An 18,594-nucleotide genomic window follows, 5' to 3' on the forward strand; every position below is an offset into this window, starting at 1 on the left:
GCTGACAGTAGACGTGGTTTCAGCTGGCGAGCTTTTGGCGCACCTTCGGCGAAGCCTTATGGCACGAAACTGTCACTGCGCCAAGCTGGATTTGTCGACACCTCCCCCTGCTGCGCCGCCACACCCATCTCAGTGCACCTCGGCCTGCCAAACTACCAAACTGAGCGCGCCTCGGGTTGCGCTGCTCGAAACTAGCTCTGCGCTGGGTTCGCCACTCTGCGCTGCACCGGGAAACCAGAGCCCTTGGACTTCACCCATTCATTTGTGGACTTACATTTTGAGGCCTCAAGTTCGGTATATTGGCCGAACTTGAAAGGGTGAAGCTGTGGAGGAGCAAGGGATGGATCTGATTGCCAAGCTGAGGAGACTATCCCTAGTCCCTATGGACTGAGCTACTGCCGTGTTCACTCCCTGTACAGCTGTCTCGTGGCCATTAGAGGAACTGCAGAGATAGATAGATAGATAGATAGATAGATAGATAGATAGATAGATAGATAGATAGATAGATAGATAGATCTTACTTTATTCATACCCTCAGGGAAGTCAGGTGAGCTTAATCAAGGCAACGACCCTCTCATGTCAGCCAACTGCTTGATGAGGTTGGCCCGTACATCCTCCAAGACAGTGGAAGCAGCGTTAAACTAGAAATAGTACAGTACAGTGAGATCACACCAGCTGCGACCCCCACATTTTAGGTGAGGAATAGGCAACACAGCAACAGAATAGTAGTTTGTATTTGATCTGCCATGCCTAGTTTTACCATTTGATCTGAGTTTGGTTTGATTGTAAAGGCCCTGACACACCAATCCGATGGTTGGCCATCAGTCAAAGTTGGGCCACTGGTGAGTATTTACCACCCTCATCGGTGCTTTAGCCATTGCGCTCTTTAGCAGAAACATTTCGTGATGGTTTGTGTTATTGTTCACTGGCACACGGTGAATATGCTCTGTTCTTTCAGCATATGATTGTGCTGTCAATATGCCAACTGGCTAACTAGCATCAAGACAATCTTCTAGTTTCCCTTTTTGAACGAGGATTATAGATGACTGCCATCTGGTGTGGAGAGTCATTTCCTCTCACGCACCAACACAACGTATGTGCTGGTTGACCATCAAACTCGTCTTTGCAGTGTGTTCATGTGCAACTTTTTTGGCCGAGACATGGCGACATGAGGTGACGCAGCAGGGGGCCTTCATCGCCACTAGTTCTCTGAGGTCAGTTTAGTGTGTCTGGGCCCCAAGAGAGAGTATCCCTTTAATATTTGTAGCTTGGAAGCAACTGATTTCAGTCAGCAAATAAAAATAGCTATTTTAATGCTAACTGAGACACTGTGGTTCCAACATAAAGATTATTTGAGCTAAATAAAGTTGTTCCAAGTGTTCCACCTTGGAATATTGCACACATTCTCCAAAGTCAAAATGCCAGGAGGTTTTTCTTCCCTTTCTGCCAATATGTCGCGAGCACTCCATAAGTGGTGACTTGAGGCAATATGCAACATGAGGCATACAGTATAAAGGCAGGGTACACATTTGTGCAATTCATCATCGCCCTCTTGTTTCGCGTGGAAACGTGTGGGGCTTTGAAAGGTCATTTTCCAGTTAGATTGAGGAGGTTGGCGCTGATATCGCTTTCCGTGTTAAATGGCAGCAGGTTCCAAAATGAAATGGACTCTGCTGATATTTAGCTCAGACGCAGAGTCCAGGTCAAGGTCAAACTCAAAAGAGAGCACACACACACACACACACACACACACACACACACACACTCCCACACAGTCCCAGATTCACACATACAGCGTTGACTCAGGTGAAAAACAACAGCTTCCAATATGTGTAATGCATATGATTTAACATCAGCTTTAATTGACTGCTTGATCAGCCTCAGATAATTAAACTTCAGTGAAAACAATTGGTGATAACAGGAGATACGGAGAACTGACTGCCTGTAAGGTCTGTGTTACTGTATTATAAAGATGCATCAGTGAGACTATAAATCATTTATGAATTATATCCCCGTGCAGTAAAACCCTGTGCATTTTACCAGGATATTTAATACATGTGCTTTAGGTGTCTGAAAGCTTCATGATAATTACAATAACAGTGATACTTCCTACGTACAGCGTCCATTTGTAATTTATGCAGCCTGTCAGTGCTGTTCACTTTTATATAGGTCATTCTGAGTGGCTGATTTATGAAAGCTCCGAGCGAAACTTCTTATCTGTCCAGTTTTATACCTCCATTAGGGCCTCTTTGGGTGTTATTGATGGGTCTGCAGAGATACATCATTTATGTCACTGCTTCTGACACGAGTCCTCAAGATCAAAATCTGGGGGCCAAGTCGTTGCATCTCCTCTTCCTCCAACAGTCATCTCTGTTTGTCTCCCTCCACCCCTGCCTATGTGTTTATTCCCCCCTCTCCGTCTCGCTCTTCTCTCCACTAGTTTATAAAGATGCATGGTGATTAAGTGTCTTGGATAATAACAATTTTAATGACCAAAAGTAATATGCAGCGCCGATGTGGCTTGCCAACATGGAAACAGCTGGTGGACAAACTTCAAATCCCAAATGTGTACTACAACACTTGGCACGTGCTGGTCGGTTGACAAACCACTTCCATGATTAACAGCAACGATTTATTTAATTACAATTGACAAAAATAGATTTTGAGGATTTTAATTGTATTTGATTGTATGTATTGTATTTTTTTTAATGTAAATGGCTTTACACGTTTTAAAGACCTTATGTGATGGAAATCAATGCTGGATACACAAGTGTGGCTCTGTTAGAAATAATGTGGTCATGAATGCTGTCCATGTGCTCAGTCAGTGTTACCAGTCACACAGTATAAGAGGATGTGACTGACTGTATCCAAACAAAGAAAACAATCATGACCTCTCCTATAACAACATAATGAATTATTTTAACCACTTACAACATTGCTTATGCATTACAGCTAGCACGCTGCTCGCAGCTTGCTAAGAGAGTGAATGGAAACAGCATGTTCTCATGCACTGTACATGTAATGCACCACAACTCATGGTCAGGGACTTTCCACGTCCAGATACGACATGCAAGGTACCCTGGGTGCGTTGGTTGTTCACGTTCTGGGACACCGTGTCAAGTTCTGCCTGTTACGCGCATTGTCTTCTTTCAAAATACACTTCCGTTTACATAAAGTCCGTTTCAAAATAAATGCACTAGCCAGTACAATACTGCAAACTGACCTTTTTTCTTCAACAACAAACGCACATGGTTGGGTTTAGGCAACAAAAACACGTGGTTAGATTTAGGAAAAAGGAACAGAGTTTAGCTTTAGAATCTTACGGGACACAAACACTGCTCTCCTAAGTGAAAGTCGGTTTTTGTTTGACCCATCCACCACCCCTCCTGCCAGCCCCAGTCAGACTGTCACTGCCTAAACTTACGTTTTTGTCCCACTGCGTTTCCCCCTGATGCTGCCGGGTGCCGCTAACTGTAAGTCGCTGCCCAAACACCAGGTTTCGATGACTTCGAAGCAAAACCAGGTTGCCCATGTGAAACCAAGTGAACTTGTTCCTTTAAGATATGTCGACACTATGTTTCTTTTCCCAGACTTATCCTACTTTACTTTCCTAAACCTAATCTGTATAACTTTATGTTAAGTATGTAATGTGACAACGCCGTTAGTGTGGCGCTGATTTGCTAGATATCATACAAACCATGTGCTTTTGTGCCTGTGCATTTTCTAAGATATCATATAAACCATTGTACGAGGATAAATTGTGAAAACATCCATTCATTAGCCGTAACCGCTTAACCTCTCAAGGACCCCAGAGGGGCTGCAGCCTATCCCAGCTGACAGTGGACTAGAGGCGGGGTACACCCTGGAGAGGTCGCCAGACTATCACAGGTCCAACACATACAGACAGACAAATTCACGCTCAAATTCACACCTGCTGGAGGAAAAAAAAACCCACCCACGCTGACACGGGGAGAACATGCAAACCCAACACAGAAGTGGGTTCGAACCAGGAACCCTCTTGCTGTGAGGCAACAGTGCCAACCTTAGCAATGTCACTGACACCGTCACACTTGTGAAAACATAATGTCCTTAAATGTGACCTGCAGGAGTGGAGTCAGTTAAAAACAAAGTAGTCCTTCATTAAGGTGGAAATTAGTTTACCACTTTTTCAATGGCCACTGGTCTCATGCATTTAATGTTCAGTAAACATCCAGTTGCCTTCATTTTTTTTTTTTTTTACTTTTTGTATTAATTATATTGGCTAATGTATTTAAAAACAGCAGATTTACAAATCTTGGATGCCTGATTTTAGTGCATGCACTGGAAAAGTATTTTTGCACAGTAAATATGATGCAAACAAAATGCTAAATTCAAAAAATAAATAAAAACAGGCAACTGATGCATTATGGTGTGACTGATTACTAGTGTCAGAAACTAGCTCAGTGAATTTAACAAGGAGGGAGTCCACACAGAAGCTTTAGTTAAAACAACCAGAATTTATCAAACTAAAATTGACTTAAATAAAAAATGGAGTGTTTAGTCAGCTTTTATACGGACAGACAGACAGACAGGGAAATTTAGGTATCCAGCAGCTCACATGTAAATCAAACACAATCATTACAGACAATAAACAAATGTGCATAAATAAGAGAGTTAAAAACAGAGGGTAAAAGCAGTATTAACAAGTATAACAAAGCTCCAGTTCAGCCAGGAAGGCCCAGGTGAGCTTAATCAAGGCAACGACCCTCCCACGTCAGCCAACTGCCTGATGAGGTGGGCCCGAACATTATCCCAGACAGTGGGAGCTTCGTCACACTACAAATAGTACAGTACAGTGGGATCACACCAGCCGCGACCCCTAATTGGTGTACAGTTTGGCAAAACAGGTGAACTGTGCCAGATTAATTCAAAATGCCCAAGAAGGCACTGGATCAGTGGAGGGGAATGATGGATTGAAAGTGGGATACAGCGATCTGTCAAGAAAGACAAATGTGGGCCAGGGGGTGTAAAGGAGGATTCGGGATGGGGGCAATAGATAAATACAGTAGAAGACACACACACACACACACACACACACACACACACACACACACACACAGGCTGCATACTACGCATGTATGTGTGGATGTAAGCACGTTTCTCCGGAATTACTATGGATTTGACCTCAGATCATCGTCTTGAGAAATACTCCTAGTTAAGGAGCCTCATTTGTTATCAAAGTGTGGTAACTTCACCTGACACATAAAAGCAGCACTTGTTTGTGAGGGGTTTCAAATATAGTCATCTCCAACATATCAGGAGTGATATTGAAACCGAGTCAAAGCATGAGCCATAACGTGTTCTTCTGTCCCCGTGTGCATTTGCCTAAAAAAGGAAACTGGAAAACTGGATTTATTTGTCAATCTAGTAGCTACGAAGGTTGGTATATGCTGGTATTTAATCTCATAGCTCTAGGTAGCAGTTCGCTACTTCTCTGGCTGACACGTTAAAGTCTGTGCAAACCGCCGTTATCATGCACAAAGCATTGTCCCTTGCTGTTCTAGTGTGTGATTGTTTTACTTTAGCAGATTTGAAATTCTGTCAAATTTGGGTTGGTTTTGGCAGTGTTCCCCTCAGAAAGCTCTGCCATGTTTGAAGTTATATCACTGCCATTACAGCAACAACAAAATATGGACAGTTGGATTTCAATATGCAGCCATTCCATATGGAAAAGGCAGTGCTCATTTGTAAAAGTGCAGTGTAGCCGGTGATAAACACAGCTGAATGTGCACCCATTTTCTAACTTCAATACAGCGTCCTGTGCTGAATGACAGCGCACAATTCTGTCAGTAATCATTAATGTCAGTATCTCATCAGTGGCCTTTGATATCATATCTGGAAGACTCGCAGCAATGATTGCCAAGTGCCAACCACTTTCAGTATATTAGGACAAATTCTAAATATAATGACTGACTTTACACTTTCTGACGCACCAGTGCATCGCTCTGTCGCTACATGATATATATGAATTTTTCATTAGCACAATACGGCAATAAACTGCCTCAAAGAGCAGTTTCAATTATTTCTTTTATTCACAGTGTCAGAAATAGTGTTTCTCTGAACAGAACAAGCATCCAGACACACAGGAAACACACTCGGCTATTAGATGCCTACTTATGATGGATTTCTCCTCGAAAGAACATGGCCCATTCTTCTGGCTCTCAATGAACACATACTGTATAGTCACTCTGCCAGATAATTGAATGTCTTTGCGGGCAGTTCTTTGCAGGCGAGACTGCCAGTATTATGAAAACACTGGTTTCCAAACAATATCCTCAATGTTAAGGGGACAAAAGAATACAGGCGTAATACAGCGCAGTCACTGTACTTTTACACAAGTAAAGTGAAACTCCTGGCGATGCAGAAAGCTTGTCTGAGCTGCAGAGTGGGCGATGTATACAGTGCATAAGTGTTCAGAGCCCGACAATTTGCTCATAGAGCTAATTTAGCTACCATTTGAAAAACAAGCTGTTAAGGAAAACCACAGGGGTAACATGATAATTGTGCATGTGCCATCTCCATCAAGCCCTCTCTAGAGCCTTTTCAGGGTCTCCACCCTCTTACTCAGCTGGCAAAGGAAATATTAACTCACAGACACTGCAGCACACTTACTAAAACAGCAAATTGCTAATTGTCAGATTTGTTCACATGTCAGCGTATTCTAAATAGGGCTCATGAACGGGGGGGAAAAAAAGCTGCTAGCACAGCCGAGAGCAGAAGTAGAGGTGGGGCAGGAGTGGCCATGGGACTGCTGATAGCTGCAAGCTTAGTGGGGGCGGCAGATCTTGAATAGTCCTCTTCATGGCCAGTGTGGCTCTGAACAATTCAAGGAAGTCAACAGAATCACCGAGCAGTCAGAAAAAGGGAGAACATGTTTCTTTCTTTTTTTTTTTTGAACGTATCTTTGTTTCCTCCCCTGGGGGATTAAGTCCTTGAGCATCGAATGGCACAGACTTGTTAAACCGATGCGCTGCTGAACCAGAAGAGGCTGTGGAGAGGAGCTGTGAATCTATCAACCCTGTCTTTGTCCGGGGGCATCACAAAACACTACTGCATTAAGAGTTTTCAAGGCTGAGAACGAATGAAAAGGAGAGTTTTATGAAAAGCAGAGGTTTTTGCAAATTTGACCAAGAGACAACAGGACGTGAATTTCTGGCAATTTTCTCGACATAAATTTTTGTGAGTGTGTCATTTGCAGCACACACAAAAAGTGTTTTTACACTTGTACATGCCATTTACTCCTCGCACTTGCACTCTTGACTATCAATTTTAGCTAAATAACTTTCATCTGAATAATGTTGCAGCCACTGTAAGTTTCATTTGCAGCGGTTAATTACTTTAATTTGCTGCTTGAGAACAAAATATGGTGATGAGTAATGCCTTTAGCCCTCGCTGTGTGTGGTTCTGTTTACACATGATTCTAATAAAGGCCAAGATTTGGCTTAGGGGATCCATCCCAGTGCTTTCCCCTTTAATAAGACAAGAAGGATGCCAATTATTGGCCCTTTGCTGCAGACCCAACTCCCAGACCTCCCCTTTAAATTGGACGCTTGAGCTGTCGATGCGTACGGAATGCCTACTCTGTCCTGTTCAAGTTTCACACAGGAGGAGGAAGGGGGGGAGACAGGAAACGAGTACCGTAGGCACACACCAAGCGGCTTGCATTTGGGTGGTTGAAGTGAAATGTGTCGTTGATTCATCATCAGTCGTCAGTGTCGGAGGCCTTGAGAGTGTGGGATGTTGCAAGAGAGGAGGTAATGGCTCCTTATAAACAGGATTAGGAGGACAGAGACAAAGTGGAAGAGGGTGGAGGAGATGAGGGTCATCATTTATCACGGTGGAAATGATTTACTGATGATCTATGGATGCATGCTTGGATTTGTTTGTTAGGCTTTGTGTTCAGAAGTTAACATGAGGATGCATTTTTGAACGATACTAAGTAACACAATGACTGAGGTGCTATGATACTTAAGCTTGTATGTAACTGAGACCGAAATTGAATGAAAATCACATAAAGGTTATTCAGAGACTGGTGGATGGGGCGGCATATTAATCGATTTTCAGTGTCACTGCTTCGAAGGATATGGGATATTTTACCTTGGAATGTGTGCAATGACAGAGAGCACACTGTGGTTTTACTCTATGAAATGAGGTTTTAGATTTCAGTTGGAAATTTCAAACACTTTTTTTCATTGTTAGCATTCATGAATGACCTTCACTAGAGTCCCAGAAGTACCGGCGGGAATGAATGAATCATACCTGTGTTTACCAGAACAAATACTCAGCAACATGTGCTGCATAGTGCTAACTGACTCACTCTGAGGAGTTGCAAGGAAATTGGACACTACAGAAATGCTTTACAAAGATAAAAACTCCCAACATGCTACAGTACAGTGCACTAGTCGGACAATTAAATGGCCATAGCAATGCTTTCGTGCAGTATGCCATCACCCTCCAAGGTCACGGGTATTTTCATATAAGACCTATATCATCAGAGTGTCATGGTTCCTGTTCTCATTGAGACTTTCTTGCTGAATACACCGGTGCTAATGGACACATCTCTTTGTCCCTTTCTGTTTAATTTGAATATATGCACTGTAAATGACCTCTTTTTATGTAGTCTATCTGCACCGTATGTCAACAGCAAAATCCTGTAGCACTTCTAATTCTGTAAGACCCACCGTAGGCCCATTTTGTCTATTTTAGAGGAGGGCAGGGGATCTTTAGGGGAAGATAGGTCAGCGTTACATGACATATTGAAATGGTATACGTCATCTAAAAGCAGGGAACTTGAAGATTAATATGAGCTGCAGCTCCACATTGTGTGTCTACTCATGTATATGTAATACACATTAGATTTTGTTTAGGTGCCTATTAAAACTTTTAAAGTTTAGAGCACGGGTGTCAAACTCATTTTAGTTCAAGGGCCACATACAGTCCGATTTGATCACAGGTGGGCCGCACCATGAAAACAATTGCATAATATCCTATAAATAACAATAATATAATAATTAACAATAATAACAAACACCCATAACAACCTCCAATTTTTTGCCTTTTCTCTGTTTAAAGAAGTTCATCTTAAAAACGCTAATCCACTGATAAAACAGATGACAATCAGCCTGTGATATCTTCAGGAGAATAAATGCAATGTCAACAATATTTCTCAGTTTTTCCACAGTCTACTACTCACTGTTATTACATGTGCATTTTTCTATACATTTCCACTCCTGTGTAATGATCCTTACATCCACACCAAACTAAAGATAAAGAAAAGAACTGTATTCTGGTAAAGTGTAAAGCCCCTGATGCAGCATTTTACATGAAGAAAGCTACTCAGTGTTTCAGGGTGTTTTCACACTTGGTCCTTTTCAGCCCTCTAAGAGGACTCAGAGCGGTGACTCAGCATTTTTTGCATAAATGTGAACACTCCAAGAGAACTCAGACCCCTCTGAAGTGAACCGAACTCAGACCACCTCCCAAGGTGGTCTGAGTTCGGTTCACTTCAAGTCCACGGTGCGGTACACTTAACCTGTACCTTGTGAACACAAAAGGCTCTGGGTCTGTTTTGCCTTTTGCTATTGTATTGTGGCCCTTCAGGCTTGCCATGGACGGATCACACGCTATTTCAGTGGGACGCATAATAAACACAACGGAACCATGGCCACAGGTAAGGACAGCACGACAAGTGGACGAGGAATACTTTGGTCTGACAATGAGGCCCCATCACAGCTAGAACTGAGAACTGTGTCCTCTTTCTGGTCCATGTTTTGGTCCACTTAAAGAGGATTGAATTTGGTTCATTTAAAAAGGACCAAGTGTGAAAACACCCTAACTTGCTCCTGAAACCTGGCACATCGTAGCCTTCACAAGTGCATCACTATTAGATGTGCAAGGTTCATCCAGTGGGCCGGATTGGACCCTTTGGCAGGCCAGGTCTGGCCCCCAGGTCGTATGTTTGACACCCCTGTTTTAGAGTGTTTAGAGCTTGTAAGTTGCGTGTTTCCGTTTCCGGTACATGGGACCTTAAAAATCGATTTCTCATAATGTATTTCAATGGCTAGATGAAATTATTTTCTGGTCCCATTTGAATTGTGCCATGAATTTCACATATGTTGTTTGTGAATTTTTAATATTTTTTTTTGTGCAAATAAGGCTACAATTTAGCGGGAAGAAGTTTGATACTGTTAGGAGGCTACAATTTAGCGGGAAGAAGTTTGATACTGTTAGGTTTTGTGTGAGAGCGCTTTGTGGACTAGAGTTCTTCACTGCTCTCGACGCCTATGATATACATCACCACTCGCACTCGGAACATGGCTGTGTCTCTGGTACACTTCACCACCTTCTTCCAAGGAGAGGACACAAGCCTTAAGCGTGGCGAAAACCACTACAAGTCTGGACATGTGGAAAGTTTCAGCTACGAAACATCCGTAGTATCATCCATAGCTCCGTAGATTGTGGCAGAAGACGCAGCAGCAGCAGCACTGTGAGTTGAGAAGTGGAGGGAAAGTGTGATGACGTGACGTCACATAGGCGACATGTAGTCTTTCATTACGTTGTTTCCACAGCCTTTAACTGAAGAATCATACAATAAACTGTCAAGCTCTTAACATGAAAAAATATTATTCAGACCCACACAAAACATTTGTGTAATCCATTTAATGACTAGGACCAGAAAATAATAATTTTCTCTCCATTGACTCCCATTCATATTTTCCGAGCCTAGAGGTCCGATGGGGGTCTACCGGAAGGGGCATAACTTACGAGCTCTATAGGGGCTTATTGTGATAGAAGTACATGGCCATTCCTATGCTCAGTTATAGCTCACTTATGGTTATTGCAGCGATTTTTGGCTTGATACCATTTGTTACACAAATTTGATGCTAAATTGAAACATTTTTTCCACTCAAGATTTGCTAAAAAAGGTCAAATATCCGTCTAAAATACCACTTTAAAGGGGCAATAAGCGAAATCGTTTCACCGCTAGGTTCGCTGTTGTGCACTGCCTGTAGAGCAAAACAAAGCAGTCTGCCTCTGCTGTGTTTAGCTATTTCCCTGCTTTCCTGTTAGCATTAGCACTTACTCAGCTGCCACGCTAACACTCCAACTGAGCCGGGAGCCGGGCTCACGCTTCTCCGCCAGGCTCAGTGACTCGGAGCCGAGAAGCGTGGGGACGTTAGCGTTAGCCGGCTGCTATGCTAACGTTCCGGGAGCCTGCTTCTCGGCTCCGGCGAGCTCTGGCGTGGGGACGTTAGCCTGCACTAGTCGGCTGCTATGCTAACGTTCCAACTCTTCACGGGCTCATGGCTCCCGGAGTANGGTAATGTCAGATCCTGGTCTTCTTCAGGTGGACGTTCTGCTCTCTGCCATTTCATTTCGAAAATAACCGCTGCCATTGCTCACTGGCTGTAGCCTTTTATAGGGAGGGAGGGCCAAGGGCTCTGAGAGGAGGAGGAGGAGGAGGAGGAGAGGGGGGATTCACATGAACGTACATGAACGCGCAGCCAGACCGGCTTGTAAACAATGGGCTGGAGATCAACACAGAGAGAGGATGTGTGAGGTCATGCTATACTCCAAATGAAATTACACCCCTAGTTCTTCACATAGCAATCTTTTAATTCCTTCAATCTAGAAGTGATGAATTTCGCTTATTGCCCCTTTAAAATAGATTTCACTATTTTACCATTGACAGATTATTATCTGTTTAATCAAACGGGATTGAATTTGATTAGAAAACACTGACATCACAGTCCTGTAGTAATACATCTGTTTGTTTCAATATAGGTGTGTCTCAGGAGAAGATTCTACTGTACAGATTCTGCCAAGAGGGGTTTCTTAGAAGCGTTTTGGCAGAAATTACGGATCCTAAAAAAGTCTTGGGGATAAAGCACCAAATTCAGCCTGCTAAAACTCAAATCCATAGAGGTAGGTGCTGGAGAGAAATTATTATGTTTAGCCAGCTTCTTGTTGATTTTTTTTTTAGCCATGGTAACAATTTTCCACTTTGTATGACACTGAAATGTCTCAACAAGCACTGCTTAGTTTGGACATTCATGGTCCCCAGAGGATCAATTGTTATTGCTTTGGTGATTTTCTTTTAACAACACTATCAGGTGAATGTTTAATTTTCCAATACTTTGGCTGATAAGATCCATGCCAAACTTGTGGCATTACTATCAACCACAGCTATACTTCGTGCTTGGTGCTATTTAGCGAATGTTAGCAGGCTAACGTTAGCATTGTCATTGTGATCATGTTAGCATTTATCCCAAAGCACCAATGTGCCTCTAAGCTTCGACTTAAGCTCTGATTATACTTTTGCATGTATGTGGACATCTAAAGACACAGCGGACATGGACGCAGACACGGATACGTATCTACTTTTCTAGACCATTTCACTGGAATTTTGTTGCTAAGCAACAGCCTGGGTCCATGTTTATTTCCTGTCAGCTGATTCCATTCACATACACTGCAAAACATTCCAACAAGAAAGACAAAGGGACCTTTCATTATGTTTATGTTGTCAAGTTTGAAACAGTCTATTCAAAGTTTGGAGTCTGTTGTTGTATTTGGCTGAACAACAAGAAAAAGTTGACAAGAGAAAATGGTTTATGTAAGAATAGGACCAAGGACGGGGGAATACAGTACAAACATACAGTACACAAAGATTCAGGATTTCATGAATCATTGTGTATCACAAATAAGTAAATATAAAACAATGTGAGGTCTATAAAAAAGTTGAGCATATGCTAGATGGACTTAAAGGAGCTATATGTAAGAAATTTAAAGCAAATAGTTGTAAAATCCTCCTAATATGTCACAGAGACTAAGGAATAATGTTCATATAACATACTGATCTCACTGACAACAATAGTACAGCCAGAATATTCGCGTTTAAAAAACATTTTTGCAGTCTGCAAATCATGTTTATGTTTTGAATTTGTGTTTTGGCCTGTTGCACCACCCACCGCCGTCTACCAGTCACTCAGTCTGTAGAGTCTCAGCATCAGTTACAGTTACGACTGAGCTACAGCAGCACGGCAAGCAGCATTAGCAGTGTCCCGGTACATAGCATTAGCAGCCGGCTCCTCCTCAGCTGTATCCCGGCAGCAGCGTTAGCAGCAGAGAAGCCGGACTTGCTCGAACGGTCCGCTGGAAAACCGAAGATCAAGGACGCGGCGACGCGGCCCTGCCACGGCAGCCGCCCGTGGGCAAACAAATCAGTCTCCAGCGTGCCGCTGTCCAGCAACCTCGAATCTGTAGGGGAGGGGGGGCGGACACGACTCGCGGCAGTATTTTGAATTTGAGTGCAGTAACCGTTTTGGCCACATTCTTACATACAGCGCCTTTAAAGCCCCACTCCAGTGTATTGGGTCTTTCGAATATTTCATATTTTTCGGAGTCATTTCATGACAGCGTTGCCAGAGTGTGTTCTGCCACAAACCAGTAATGGACGCAACCATGAATCTCACTGCTGTCCCTAATGTACATGTAACCTCACTGTAAGGTCTAAGATTCATATTAGACCCCCTGGGGTAGCTTTATTAATGAGAACTTGCAGGGAGAAACGCTAATAGCTAGGATCCATATATGTCAGGTTTCGTGGTTTGTGCGAGTTCGCATTCTGAGGTAATTCGGCCATATTTCATCTCTCGTTGAGCATATTAGTCGGGATATGAAAATACACCTGCTGCTATCTTGATTAGTAATTTTCATGTAAACAAATCCTCTGCGGCACACATTCAATTTCTTCTAGATTCTTTTGCGAACTCCCAACCAAAAAGTTCAAACTGCACATATGCCAACAGCAAAGACCAAATCATTGTGAAGTCCCAATCTTTTATATCACAGTGAATCAACAATCCACAAGGCTGTTAAAAAAGCACAGAACAGATACACACCAAACAACACTGATCAATGTGTGTATGCACCTCCTCGATCTGTCCCGCGCCTGCCACCATCTCCTCTGAGCTGATCCAAGCTCCGACATGTTTTCACTGTGTAGACGGTGTTACCAGGAGATTAGAGGACAGCTAGGATACACTATGCCCAAAACCCTTTTCGAAAATACAGGGGATAAACGCTTATCAGAACAGGTTCGACACAGGCTGCAAAATTATTCATTTGTTACGCTTTCTGTGTAGAGTCAGCAGAGTTTTATATGTAAATCCAGTTGGGAGTGTGGTGTTGGAGTTTTGCTGTCCTTTTGCTGGTGTGGTCTTTGCAACTGGGAGATAATAAAAAGTAAAGAAAGGACTGAAAAAAACACTCAGTCACTAAAACTTAACTATAAAACCTGATCTTTTCAGCATAGATTTTATAATGATTTGTTAGTTGATAGGCGGCATAAAATATCAATATCTACTGGGAGTGTTGCAACATTTCAACATATAAACTGTTAAAACTGCAGACTTTTTGCTGCTGTCTTCCTTTTAGAACATGAGAAGCATATTATCAATAATAACTTAAAGCATTAGTATTTGATTTCTCTTGGCCACTAGAGGGCAGAGCAACTGATGCACTGGACACGTTTGATGCGTTTTACGGGAACTTGCACAAAGCCTGAAGAAGAAAACCTGGGTCAACAGAGCAACTTGATAACCACCTTCAGGGTACCATTTATCTCTGACTAAGGCTGTAGGGTTTGGTGAGCCAGCTCAGACAAAGAGCTTGGCCCTGTTGAACTTGCTTCGTGGTACAACCCTATGACACTGAAACAAGGAAGCCGTAAATGAGGGACAGGTGACAGCAAGGCTAAGTGAGAGGTAGAACTAATCAGGGTGGGGCAGACAATCACAAAGGTAGGAAAACAGAGGCATGTATTGCTGCAGAGACGTTATGTTTGTAGCGCACATGACACACCCCAACAAACCAAGCCCACCACTAGTACAAGACAAACCCACCAACATGACAACTATCTGAACAGTGCTATAAATGAGCCAAATGTAGTGATATTTCGTAATGCACAAAGACGTGATATACTTTGTAAGTAACAAGATGCAGTCTTCCCATTACCCTTACCCTAGCTTTTACCCTTTTAGCGTAATACGTCATAGCTAGCTAACCGCTAATTGAGAGATTTCATTGGGACCTCCGCTTCCAATCCAAGGAGCGCAGGGGGCTGATTGTGGACTGATGCGAAGGTAAAGGTGGGTGTAGTCTGAGTGGGCGGAAGTTCGCTGCATAGATCAGCCTCTCATTGGGCGGAACAAGCTGAAGTCCTGCCCTACCACCTCCGGTTGTGTAGCAGTTTTTAACCTTTTTCAACACATCCTTTACTAACTTTTGCGGTGTTTGATCTTGCGGGGATGTAGCCATTTTTCTGCCATGGTTCGGGTCCTGTAGGCGATATTTTTGTGGCCGTGTTACACCAAAACCTGTTTCCCCCTGGCAATATTTTTGCAAGCGCACCGTTGCTATGGCACCGCCCAGAACGATTGTGATTGGTTGAAAGAAATACAAGCAGCCGGGGTGTTTTTTTTTCTCCAATCTTAAAGTGAGAGTCGGCCCAGCCAGACCATTCTTTTCTTGAGAAAAGTCTGGTGAGCGAGACTACGGGTGGGTGAGTCATGTAGCTGCTCCAGCTGCAGTTTTGCCTACTCAGGAAAACACACAAAAGCAGGATGTAAAACAAGACATACCACATTACAGATTACATTATATATTGCAGATTAAAACAGGGATCCACAGCCAATGCTGGGATGCCATCAGGGTTTGGCTCCACATTTACATGGGAAATAAACACAGAGCTCCCAGGTGAAAGTCTGGGGTTTGTTGGACCCATCCACCACCCCTCCCACCTGCTCTATGGGGACTTTCCTGCTCCTTATATTAGGTTGTTTTCGGCAGGGTTTTAACCTGACACCATCCAGCGGTGATCATACCACTGCAACAGCTGCGTACGGCTGCATAACAAACTGACGTCGCTCATCTGTGTATCACACTGCCAAGACAAGTGCTGTCCGGTGGCATATCATAACACCGTGAAAGGTTACATTCTGCTGCGTTGCTAACTGATGCCCCCCAACAGCGTATCATACCACCGTGGAAGGTGGCTTAACAACTTGGAATGAGACCAGGCTGCTGTAGCACATAGCTTTTGTGACTGGATGCTCGTATTTTTGCTTTTGCTTTTAGTTGATAGTGGATTATAAAGACTACAAACGGAAACTGGTTGGTAAAAATTGAAATAATCAAACAGAATGAATAAATTTGTTCTTATAGCCATAATATAGCCATTAGTTACAAGTTGCAAAGCCTTTATCAAGTCAGCCTTATCAGGAAATGGGACTGAAAGGGACAGTTCATATGCATGGTTCATGCTTTAACTATGATCACCATCATCAGCATGCTAAGCATGGTGTATATTATCAGATTGTGGAGCCTGAAAAAGAAAACAGCGCTCTTAATTCAGTGTTGAAATTACACTGGAGTTAAGTTCTCCAGTGTCTCAGCCTTCCACACCACGCCTCTCTGCTCCCAAAACTCAATTTCACAAAAGTATGAGATATTGATCCCATACAGATGCAGTCATGTCTGAGTTGTTACATTAGGACTTGGTTAATCTCAGGCCTAGAGAAAGAACTGAATGTGATGGGCATAAGCCATAAATCTACACCTCCCCTACACCTGCAATAATCCTACCACTGTAGCTCCACACTGCTGATGTATTAAAAGTAACCAGGCATAAACATCTCTTGATAGTCTTGAAGGAGTGCGAATCAAACTTCCCCCTTCCTCACTATGTAAAATCAGCAACCTACTGCAGTTTGCTACACAAGCACTAGATCAATGTTTGTCACTGGACAGAAACAGCTGAGTTAAACACTCCAGGTCTCTGCACAGGGAGTCTCAGACCTTTATGACCTTAAAAAGTAAAGTTTACCCTTGCATGGCAACATAAAGGGCAGCCTATTATGTGTGTTCAGACTCCCTTGGTTGTATCATTTCAAGTTTATAGAACATGTTGGTGGCCCTTTACTACAACAGAGGAGCGCGGCTGTGGCCACTCATGTGTGGCCCATAAAGGGTCACTAGATTATTTCCTTCTGTTAAAGGGATAGTTTGGAATTTTTTGTAGTTGGGTTGTATGAGGTACTTATCCATAGTCAGTGTATTACCTACAGTAGATAGCAGTTGACATGCCCCCACTTAGGGCAGCACGGTCAGTGGTTAGCTCTGTCGCCTCGCAGGAAGAGGGTTCCTGGTTCACACCCAGGAGGGAGCCCGGAGTTTGCATGTTCTCTGGGTACTCCAGCTTCCTCCCACAGTCCAAAGACATGCAGGTTAATTGGTGACTCTAAATTGTCCGTAGGTGTGAATGTGAGTGTGAATGGTTGTCTGTCTCTATGTGTCAGCCCTGTCCAGGGTGTACCCCGCCTCTCGCCCAATGTCAGCTGGGATAGGCTCCAGCCCCTGGCAAGGGTTGAGCGGTAGCGGAAATGAATGAATGAATGCTCCCACTTTGGAGAAGCAGAAAGGACTGGAAGCTGAACAATGTAGCCTACTGCTGTCGATTGGGGCAACAGAAAAACATATTTTAGTCACCTAAAAAAAATGGCTTGACTAAAAAACATCAACATGAGTTTAAGGCTCAATCCCAATTCACCCCTTAATCCCAATCCCAATCCCTTACCCCAGCCCTTAGCCCTAGCCATTACTTTGCGTGTTGATGTATAGGGGTGTGCCAATTTTTGTTGGGATAGAGGAGTAGGGTGAAGTGTATGGGCTACATGGCTCTCCAAACAAAAGTTTTCAGAGGTACACTCCCAACCAAGTTGTGAAAAATCATCAACAACAGCAACAAATGTATTTTCTTACTTAAGAGAGATTTAAAAATCAAAAAAATAAAAATTACGATAACCATTCTGTTCTTAGTTTAATGTAATTTCATTGTTTTATGATAGCATTTACTTTATAACAAGGGTAACAAAAAAAATCAGTAGTATGCTGATGTCTTGGTAGATAACTGGCTAGCTAGCTAATGTTACATCATTATTACTGATCTGTGCATGGCAGTTCTGCATTTTGACATATTTCCATGTTGAATACTTCCCCTTTGATGGCATGTGATGCCAGAAAGTCTAGCAGCAAAGTTGCATGGCTTGTTACTGCTTCTCTAATCTCTCAAAACAGATTCTGCAATTTACATTGTAGAATCTGTCTGCAGCCCTGTGTGAAAGACGACTAGAGAGGGGGGAGGGCGTGGCTTTGAGTTTGAATGATGCTGCGCTTTAGCCTATCACAATGGAGGGGGCGTGGCCGAGACGTGCAGGTGTCCCCAGGAAATGTGTACCTACAGAAACAGCAAGCTCCGCATTCATAGCGACCGCTCCACCCAAAACGCCGTCTTGTCAACGTGAAAAAAAATATTTTTTCCAGCGGATGTCTTAGTTACAACATGGTTGAGCAAACTGGAGTAGTTTCATCCAACAACGGGAGGCTTTTAACAGATGACGTCCTTATGTTAGCTTTGCTAACTGTCCCTGTCAGCTGCAGCCACTGCTGCTTTCTAGACATCGTGATTTCCCATAACTGAATAAATACAACACATAG

General features: G+C 43.1%; 1 protein-coding gene across 1 annotated transcript in view; it reads right to left on the reverse strand.

Annotated features, from left to right (window-relative positions):
* The window catches only part of LOC126390700 (uncharacterized), a 61,833-nt gene that overhangs the window by 35,248 nt on the left and 7,991 nt on the right, over positions 1–18,594 (reverse strand). The gene's annotated exons all lie outside the window — the stretch shown is intronic.

The sequence above is a fragment of the Epinephelus moara genome, chromosome 5 (genome assembly GCF_006386435.1).
Source record: "Epinephelus moara isolate mb chromosome 5, YSFRI_EMoa_1.0, whole genome shotgun sequence".
Lineage (NCBI taxonomy): Eukaryota > Metazoa > Chordata > Actinopteri > Perciformes > Serranidae > Epinephelus > Epinephelus moara.